This window comes from Mesoplodon bidens (genome assembly GCF_964165515.1).
Source record: "Mesoplodon bidens genome assembly, chromosome: 5".
In the NCBI taxonomy this organism is placed as follows: domain Eukaryota; kingdom Metazoa; phylum Chordata; class Mammalia; order Artiodactyla; family Ziphiidae; genus Mesoplodon; species Mesoplodon bidens.
In genome coordinates, this window is record NC_138161.1 from 117866989 (window position 1) to 117877480 (window position 10492).

At 34.9% G+C, this 10492-nt stretch overlaps 1 pseudogene across 1 annotated transcript; it reads left to right on the forward strand.

Moving 5' to 3' along the window:
* The first annotated feature begins 3926 nt into the window (after positions 1-3926).
* Positions 3927-4588, forward strand: LOC308617495 (sigma intracellular receptor 2-like; annotated as a pseudogene). The gene is made up of 2 exons: positions 3927-4281; positions 4325-4588. The product of its transcript is annotated as a sigma intracellular receptor 2-like (transcript).
* Positions 4589-10492: the final 5904 nt, after the last annotated feature.

A 10492-nucleotide genomic window follows, 5' to 3' on the forward strand; every position in this document is an offset into this window, starting at 1 on the left:
GAGAAAGTGGTACAGGCTTGAGAGGAAAAAAGTGAAGGAGATCTTGAAGGCATTTTAATAATACCCTGAAATATAGGGTCCATGGTGGGAGGACATGACAGGCTTGGGATTAGCAGGGAACTTCTCCCTTACACGTCCTAAGAACCTGAGGGCAGCCACTGCTTGGGGCCAGGCCCTTGTGGTTGTGCCATATGTCCAGTAGTTGGGCTATGCAATGGAGGATTCTCCACAAAGTCAAAAGTTTCTTTTCCAGCCTACTTTGTGGTAGCAAAAAGAACTAGGTCAGGTCATTCCAGATCTGGCTTCTGGGACAATGGCTTAGCCATACACAGAGGAAGTTTGACCTCGGCTCACATAATGTTAGAATAAATCTCCCATCAGGATGTTTAATCACTGAATGGGTAAAATGTCATATAGCATAAGATCTAAAAGAGGATTAGAACAAAAACCAAGTAAACTTTGATGGGATCTAAGAAAAATCTATTCAGTGTTTTGCAGAGAAATAACAGGCCAGATAAAAAAGTCATCATTCAAGGATGAATAAACAGGTAAAATAGAACCTCATTATGAGGCATATGAAAAATTTTGTAACTTTAAGAAATGAAAATATAGGATTCAGGAGGCAGAGGAAGAGAGTACTTTTGAAAAAAGATTTACTACAGGAAATGGGAATACATTTTAAACAGCATATGCTTTGTAATCTAAATAACATCCAAGGACCCCATGAAACAGGAGATGAAAAATTAGAGAAGAAAATATATTGAGGTGAGAAGGAAGCTGGTTAAGAAACTAGAATACAGAGTAAGATGAAAGAAGGAAAAATGTTATAAAACTGAATATGAAATATCAAAGTGGAAAATGCATTAGAAGCAATAAAGTGCTTAATGGGCAATGTTTATAGTGAAATCAGTAATATAGAGGACAGATTTGAAGCACTCTTCCAGAATTAAAAGAAAATGAAATTGAGATAAAAAAATATTATGAAAAGAGATGATAGAGTCAGAGGGCAGAGAGTGGAAATCCAACATGAAGAAAACTAGTGCTGCCAAAGGAGACACCTGAACAAATAGAAAAATAGCAATGTTATATATATATATATATATATATATATATATATATATTTAAAGTTAAAGAAAATAACTTCCTGAACTTAAGTAAGTAAATATTCAGATCAAGTGAGCTTGATGAATACTAGACAAAATTAATATAAAGAGACCAGTTTCTATGGAAGTTTGAAATTTTAATTTTTCATAAAAAGAAGTCTGGAAGGCAGGAAAAAACAAAAGAAAATAATCAGGACCAGAAGTTAATAAAGCAACATCTTCAGAGGCTCAATTTACTAAGATCTAAGAATGCTAAATCTGGACACATTATTATTCACATTTGAAGTCAATAAAAAAGCATTCTCTGATACCAAGTGTCAAAAACTAAATTAATGAAGTCGTCTTCATGAAAGAAAAATCAAAGTTTTCCAGACAATTTTCATAAAATGAATCCAGTTTTAAAAACATCCTGTACAAGGAAGATGTACAGGACTTAAAAGGACTGGCAGTAAGTACTGAAACATTTTAATGTGAAATCAAGTCTAAACTGTTGCATATACACTGTAGCTACAACAGAGATTAGACACTTCACCTTTAATCCTTGAAAGAGAAAATACAACATGTAAATAATAATACTTAGCAAATAAGAAGTTGGGTCTAAACCCCTATGTAGTGGAGGAGACCTCGAGGAAAGAATAGCAGGCTATTGTCTTTATTGTGCAAAGGAGGGAAAGTGGTAGACACTGATTCTTTCCCCTTGATGTGGACAGAGAAATACAGTTGTTTATTTTTTAGAGGTAAACTTGAGCAAAAGTAAAAGTAGGTTGTATACCTGTACATCAGAAAAGAGAAAAGAGAAAAGAAAACTTGTATGATAGAGTCAAAGATGAAGATCAAAAGAAAGAGCAAAGAAACTGAAACAAAATGTAAATCAATTTGAGTAAGCACAAACATATAACTTATGACAAATATGATAACTTTATCATATTAAATGGCAAAAATCAGGTCATAATCTGCAACGTTTGTCTATCAAAGATACCTAAGAAAGATAAACACAAGAAAATTGAAAGTATAAGATTGTATTAAGATATAAAAGAACTCTCCCCAACTAACAGTTGGAATTACAATCATATAAGATGAAGTAGATTTTCAAGGAAAAAAAATTAAATGTCTCATAGATAATCTTTTTTTTTCAGTGTTGATAGGAAGATCCCAAATTAAAACAGGATTCAACTTCCATGTGTAAAATAACAGTATATAATAAGCGTAAAGCAAAAACTGTTAGAATTTCAAACAGGAATTGACTGCAATGGACGCAGAGTAAGAAAAGGAAGCACTTTTCTATTCTTAAGAGTTAAAATAGGCAATAGACAAAAAATGGAGTATCTGATAATATCATCAATTGAGTCAATTTGAAAATACAGATGGAAATGTAATAACCTCAAATATAAGATATATTCCCTTTTTAAATATTTGGAAACACTTAAAATTTTATATATATTTGATCACAAAGAAAAGCTCAGAATTTTCTAAAAGGCAGATCTATACAGACCATATTCTTTGATCAAAATGCAACAAAATTAATAGTTGAACAAGAATAATTAAAAAAAAATTTCCCATTTTTGATGTAAAGAAACAAAACAATATTCTTCTGGGTCAAATAGGAGATTCAAAGTGTAACTACAAAATACTTAGAAAATTGTAATTATAAGCACACTACATATTCAAACCTGTGGTATTTAGTCAAAGCTATAATCAGGCAAATACCATACTTTTACTATTTTTAAATAATAAAAGAAACAAATGAATTAAGCCATTAACTTGAGAAGCTAAGAGCAAAACAAAGCATGACTAAGGGGAAAAAAAAGAAAAAATGATTACAGATGAAAGCAGAAATTAAAATTTGTAAACAAAAAGGAATAGAATAGAGAAATAAATCTGAGTGGTTCTTTAGAATAAAGCAGACAATAAATAGAACAAAAATAATAAAATATACAAACCTCTGTTCTAATCAAAGAAAAATAAGAGATGAGGGAAAAATTAGGGATAAGAAAGGAAGTGTCATCTTAGACATGAAAACATCTGAAAATCTTGATATAAAGAATTATTCTCATGCTTATCAAACATGAATATTAACTGCTGAAGAAGCAGGAAACATTCTTAAGAAGAAACTGAAAAACAAAAGTAAGTATTTACCTATTCAGAGGATTTAAAGCAAAATTATTTCAAAATTTAAAGAACAAATAATTTTCTGACTTATTAACTCTTCAAGGACATTAAAATATGGGGGAAAAAATCCCAGTTCAAAACTCTAACACTGAAAATTTATAAAACTAACACAAAAGAGAAAAATGACAAAGTAACCTCACAAATATTGAGATTTAGATGCCAAAATCTAAAATGCAATATTACATTTACCCAGCTATTTGTGAAATAATGAAACAAACCCTAGCAGATTTTCTTTCAAGAATGCAAAGATAATTCAATATTATGAATTAATTAACATAATTTTCAAATCTATATGTCATGGAAGAAAAATAAAGCGATTATTCCAAAATATGTCAAAAACCATTTTGCAAAAAATACAACAACCATTTTTAGTAAAAGCACCTGATGACTAGGACCAGAATAGGAATGAAATCTTCTTTCTCAAGTTGGTGCAGATTATTTATCTCAATATGTGATTATCTAACAATAAAACTCTAGGAACATTGACTTTAAAAGAAGAAAAAAATACAAGGATGTTCTTTATTATAAATACTACTCGAGATTGTGCTGCAATTTCTAACCTGTGAAATAAGATCAGGCACAGAGGGAAAAGGATTAGTGATTGACAAGGAAGAGGAAAATATTACTATTTACTCATATTATGATGGTCTATCCTGAAGTCTCAAAACCAGGAGAAATATGAGTTAAAAATGAAAAGCCTGGTAGTCTGGGATCCTGTTCTGCCCAACCGACAGATGATGGGGTCTCTGGGTGCCCGGCACGGCCTGGAGTGGCTGCTGGGCCTCTACTTCCTCTCCCACATCCCCATCACCCTGCTCGTGGACCTGCAGGCAGTGCTGCCTCGTGATCTCTACCGGGTGGAGCTGAGAAACCTGCGGCAGTGGTATACTGAGGAGTTCAAAGACCCCCTGCTACACAACCCCCCGGTGTGGTTTAAGTCTTTCCTGTTTTGCGAGCTTGTGTTTCAGTTGCCTTTCTTTCTCATCCCAATATATGTCTTCTTCAAAGTGTCCCCATGACGGATGCTTTTAAAAAGAAGGTGGCCATACCAGTGTTCATGGAGGCTGTAGGTGGATCCACACCCCTGCAATCATCTACTCGGTTGACACCATGACAACTCTGATTCCAATCCTCTCCACGTTTCTACTCCAGGATTTCTCCAAAGCCAGTTGTTTCAGAGGACAAGGACCTAAGACTTTCCACGAACGATCCATATATCTGTCTACATCATCTACTTTCTCATCCCTCTTATACTTCTGCTTTTCATGTTGTGGAACCCCTACTACAAGTTTGAGGAGAAAAGAAAGAAAAAATGAGGAAAAATAACCCCGGGTCCAGGGGAGAGGTGACCACCGGGGATTTTCCTGTTGGACCCAGTACCAGGAAAATGCTCAGAAAAAAAAATACCATGTTTTCAGTAGTATTTGAGACCCACCAGCAGCAACACACACCACCAAGACACTGGCAGGAGGTACATCAAGCCCTCACTTTCCAAGGGCACTGGTGCAAACAGAACAATCACCTGAGGATGAACAGAGGGTTGTGGGCTAGATTATAGGGAAGTGGTGCCAAAGGCCTCACCGTGTGCCCAAGTGCCATTGCAGGATTACTAAAGGCAGGACCAGACCAGAAACTAGATAAACTTCCAAGCAACATGGCCTACTTGGCATGTTCATGAGTCATTTGACCCACAGTATACATGTGACTAACCCTTTCACTCATGATTCTCTACTGGGATGTCTCAGGCCATTTTTAAGTTTGAAGTTATGCCTCTGTAATATTCATTAAAAATTGTTTTCTTGCCCCAACCCCTAGGTGGGGGTGAGATATTCTGTAAGAGGTTTAAACTTAGTTTTCCTTAAGGTTCACCCTTGGCATGACTGTCAGTCAGAAATGGGTCAAATTGGAAGGTGTATGGTTTCTATCTTAAACAGGTTGTCCCAGGAGAAGAGATTTTTTAGTCTCCTTGTTTATCCTCTTTCCAAACCTTAGTCTTCTATTACTTTTTACAGACCACCTAACATAAATTCCTTTACTCTGAGGTCTGGTGTCTCAAACCTGAGCTGGAGGTGTGCCTCTTACTGGATAACTTCATGCTACCTAATAGTTTAATAATTCCTTCCTGTCTTGTTGCCAGTCAAAGGTAGCAGATGTGGGGAGATGGACATGACAGGTTCAGTGTGTGCATATAGGGTCTCTTCATGTTAGTACTTGGTATTCTGCTAGCTTTCTCTAAATTCATTCTCAAAGCCAACTCAAAAAAAAAAAAAAAAAAGGCTTGTGAACACACATGGAAAATGGTAGATACTGGTCCTGGTTAGTTCCCCTTTTTTGCTTGTTTTGCTTACAAGACCTAATGGTCTGATTGTTGGGAGTATAATCTGACTCCTGTGTTTGGTCAAAATACATGTAGCTGTTGACCAAAAAAAAAAAAAAAAATGAAAAGCCTTATTGAACAATTTCTGTCTAAGCAACCAATCATAAACCAAATATATAAAAATCAATTGGTTTTATATACCCAAGCAATAAATAAGTAGAAGAGTTTATTTAAACATCTCATAATGAAATGAATACATTATCTAGGAATATATTTAATAAGGAATGTTTAAGACCCACAGGAAGAAAACTGCAAAATTTATTACAGATTTAAAAGAAGTCTTGAATAAATGGAGAGAAGCACTATACTTTGCTCCAGTTTGTTTACTGAGAACTTGTAAAACTGTCCGTTTTGAATGGGGCCCAGGGCAACATAATCTGGTTCCACTCAGGAATGTAGATGCAAAAATCCTAAGCAAAGCAATATCAAATCAAGTCCTGCAGCATATTGAAAGTGTAACACACCTAGAGTAAATAGGGTTTATCCTGAGAATGCAAAGATTGCTCAACTTCAGGGCAGAAATCTTTCCGGTCTTGTTCTTGTTTATATTCCTGGCATTTATCATTATTTTTGGCACATAAATAATAGGTGCTCAATATATATGTGTTGGCTGAATGAACCTTATGTCATCTTTTGTTTTGCTACATTAATAGATTAAAGGAGAAAATCTACATAATGTCTTAACAGATGTCTGAAAAAAGCATTTGATAAAATTTAAGATCCACTTTTCATTAAATGCTGAGTTAGCAACAGAGTTAGCTTTTTTATCTTGCTAAAGTTTTCTACTAAAAACATACAGCAAGTGTCATACTTGATAATAAAACGTTTAGGAGCAAGGAAAGTGTGCTTACTATCACCTCGACTTGTCGAAACTTTATTGGAAGTCTTAGTTAATGAATTAATCAGAAAAATAAGAATGATGAATTGGGGGGGGGAAAAAAGAGACAAAATATTTATTATTTGTAGAGGATATAATTTTTTGCTCAGACACCCAGAGAAGACCAAGTGACAACTGGTAAGTAAAGAGATTGTCTCCAAGGTCAACACACAGAAATCTGTGGCTTTTCCACATGCTAGCAATAACTGAATAAAAATTTGATAATCGTCCCATTCACAATAGTAACAAAATAATTAGGTTTTTAGGAATGAAACAGAGAGAACTCTGCCGGGACCTAGATGAAAAAATATTATAAAACTTAATGGAAAACTTGAGTAAATGAAGAAGAGACCACGTTTCTGGGTTGTAAAGATATCACTTCTCTGTAACTTCTCTATAAATTCAATTAAATCTTAATTTAAAAAACCACATAGGAATTGTTTTTTGAAAGGAACTCAATAAGCCACACTTCCAAACTTTGGAAGAGAAAATAAAAGGAAAGCCAAGATGTTTTTGAGAAAGAGGAACCAAGAGGGATAATTTGCCCTGCCAAACATGAAAATAAGCTATAATCAATAGTAACTAAATACATATTAGTTGGGAACTGAGACTCAATCAATAGACCAAAAAGAAAAGGAAATCTAGATGCCTACCACACCAAGTCACTAAGAGAAATGTCCATATACATTAAAAGAAAAATAACTGATGTTTAAAGAAACATTTTTAAATATAGAGACCAAAGAAAATGTTTATATAACTTTGGCATGGAGGCCTTCATAAGCAAGATGTAAAATCCAAAAGACATGAAGTAACAGATGGACAGATTTATCCACATAAAAATTAAAATCTTCTGTATAATAGAAAGCAATATGAAGCTTAAGAACAGGTTTAGTGTAAAATAGATAGCTAGTGGGAAACAGCTGCATAGCACAGGGAAATCAGCTCGGTGCTTTGTGACCACCTAGAGGGGTGGGATTGGGAGGGTGGGAGGGAGACGCAAGAGGGAGGGGATATGGGGATAGATGTATACATATAGCTGATTCACTTTGTCATACAGCAGAAGCTAACACACCACTATAAAGCAATTATACTCCAATAAAGATGTTAAAAAAAAAGCAGGTTTAGACTCAAGCTGTTTTTGCTCCATATTTAAGAGATAAAGGGTTCATAATTAGATTAAAGTAGTCACACCTTTAGTTAATGAAGACAACCAATTTGTAAATGCGTAAAGAATAACAATAAACAATTCACTGAAAAGGAGTTATAATTGGTTCCTGAAGATGTTTAACCTCATTAATAATTGGGGAAAATGTGAATTAAAATAAGAGAGTTTTGCTCCCAGAACATCGACTCAAGTGTCAGTGAGGGTCAGGGGACAGGCATTTTCCTGTGCTACTGATGGGAGTGTCAGTTGTTGAAGATAATGTGGCAGTATTAGAATTAAAAATACAATTCTCCCTAATTGTACTTCTTGCACTTTCTATTAAGAGAAAATATACATGTGCACTTATACGTTGTTGGAAATAGCAAAATATTGGAAACATTGTATGTATCCAACAATATGAATCACTTCGAGTACTAGATAATCTATATGTGAAGATAAAAAGGAATACAATGTGGGCAGAGAAAAGGAATTATATAGACCTGTATGTATGGACTTATAAAGCAAGACATTGTTACATAAACATAACCTCCATCTGCTTTAGGACTTTGTTCATCCTGAATCCTCAATATCTTAAACAATTCTTGGCATAAGTTCTCAATTAAAAATCTCTTGAATAAATGAGTGTGAAAAAAGCAAGTGTATGAACAATTTAAATATAATGGTCCTATTAATATTTAAAGCAGAGTATGAACAATGTTTAAAAGTATAGAAAAGGGACTGAAAATGTAACAGCAAACATTTTTAGTACTTACTTCTAGGAGTCAAGTTTAGAAGTTGTCGGTGAAGGAGAATATCTCAATTGTCCTTTTCTGTGTAACAAACCCCTCAAAATCAGGGACCTAAAACAACAACCATTTTATCATTCTCTCTGATTCTGTGGATCACAAATTTAGAACACAACAGAGATAGCTTGTGTCTGAGCTACAATATCTGAAGCCTCAGCTGGGCAGACTCAAAGGGCAGAGGGTATTTCAAAAGACAGAGGCTGGATGTCTGGAGACTTCTCACTCACATGTCAGTGCCCAGGTTAGGATGGCTCAAAGGTTGCTCATCTGGGACTGTCAACTGCAATGACTTCTGCATGGGCTGGGACTTCTGCACAGCATGGAGGCTTCAGACTTTTGGACTTTGGACATTTTATGTAATGACTTAGGGCTCCAAGAGCAAATATTCCCATGAATAAAGTAGAAGGTGTAAGATCTTATACGATCTAGCCTTCGTGGGCAGCCAGCCTCACTTCTGCTGTATTCTATTGGTTGAAGCATTCACAAGCTCACCCAAATTCAAGGGGAGGAGATACAAGCTCTACCTTTCAGTGGGAAGAGTGGTAAAGAATCACCAGAGAGGGAAAATGCTTACTTTTTATTAATCTTTTTTTTTTAAATAGTCATCTCTTTAATTTGAAAATTTGTTCATGGCAGTAAAAGAGGTAAAAACACAGAATCTGGAACCAGAAGACCCTAGTTTAAATCCTGGCTCTTCCATTTAATAGCTGACTGACCCTGGGCAAACACTTAGCCTCTCTGTTTCTTTCTATGTAAAATTAGAGATGATTACAACATCTGCTTCATGATTATTGTGAAGATTTTGTGCATCAATACATATAAAATTCTTTAGAACAAAGTCAGACATATTGTATTAGGCATAACTATTACTTGTGTATGACAGTTTTTAAATGGAACCTGCATAAGAATTGGCCTTTTTAAAATTTATCAGTAATAAGAGATAAGGCTTCATATTAATTGGATCCCTAACCCTCAGCTAAACTTAAAATCTTCTGTTCTAGCTGTGTAAGAAATCACTGCAAAAAGTGTAGTCTGAGCTTCCTCACAACATGGCAGCCTTGTGTTTCTTACATAATGGTCAGGACCCCAGAGATGAATGTCTCATATTAAACCGGTGGACACTGAATGGCCTTCTACCTTGACTTAACCTCTGAAGACAGCTGTCTCTTCTGCCTTCCTGTATTGGTCAACCAACCTCTAAGGTTGGTCAGATTTTAGGGGAATACTCTCTTTAGGAGGAATGCCAAAAAAATTGAAGATATGTCTTAAAATTTCTGTGTCCTCTCCCTCCAGGATAGCATATTTGTATAGGAACAGTTTCAGGTATGAGACATCCCCTGGGTTTGAATACCATCTTTGTCACTTGCTAGTTAGACTTGTTATGGCTGTTTAATAAATTAACACGTGTAAGATACTTGGTATATACCAAATTAAGTGATTAGTAAAACTTAGCTGCATTGCTTTGGCTAAAAATAAAAGGTTTGTTTCTATGGCCAGATGGATATATCTTGGGCTATTGTGCTATAGACCAGGAAATTTAAAAAAATAAACAGTAGGTATATTCATATTATGTATGAGTATAGAGTGACAAAAAATTTCCTGGGTCTTCTTCATTTTCTTTGAAAGCACAAAAAATGCATGTGTCTGCCCAAAGAAGTCTCCACAATGCATATTCCAAACAGGGTGAATGTCTAGTTTCCAACTTTTAGGGTAGTCTAGTTTCAAACAAAAAAAAAAGTCTCTGTCAGAGTTGAATATACACCTCCTCTTTCTCTTTCTAATCACCTTAGCTTTGTGGCACAGATCTAGAAAATTCGACATTTATAGAAACCCTTCTCAGGATTCACCATACAATTCTCTTTTCTCATGCCTAGGTGGTGAGCAAGGGCTCATAAAATGCATATCACATCATTATATTATGTTTAAACATTTTTATTTCTCCAGAGAATTTAAAATACACGAACATGTGACTCTGTGAGGAAATGATCCAAAAAAGGTTATAAATACAGCCATAAA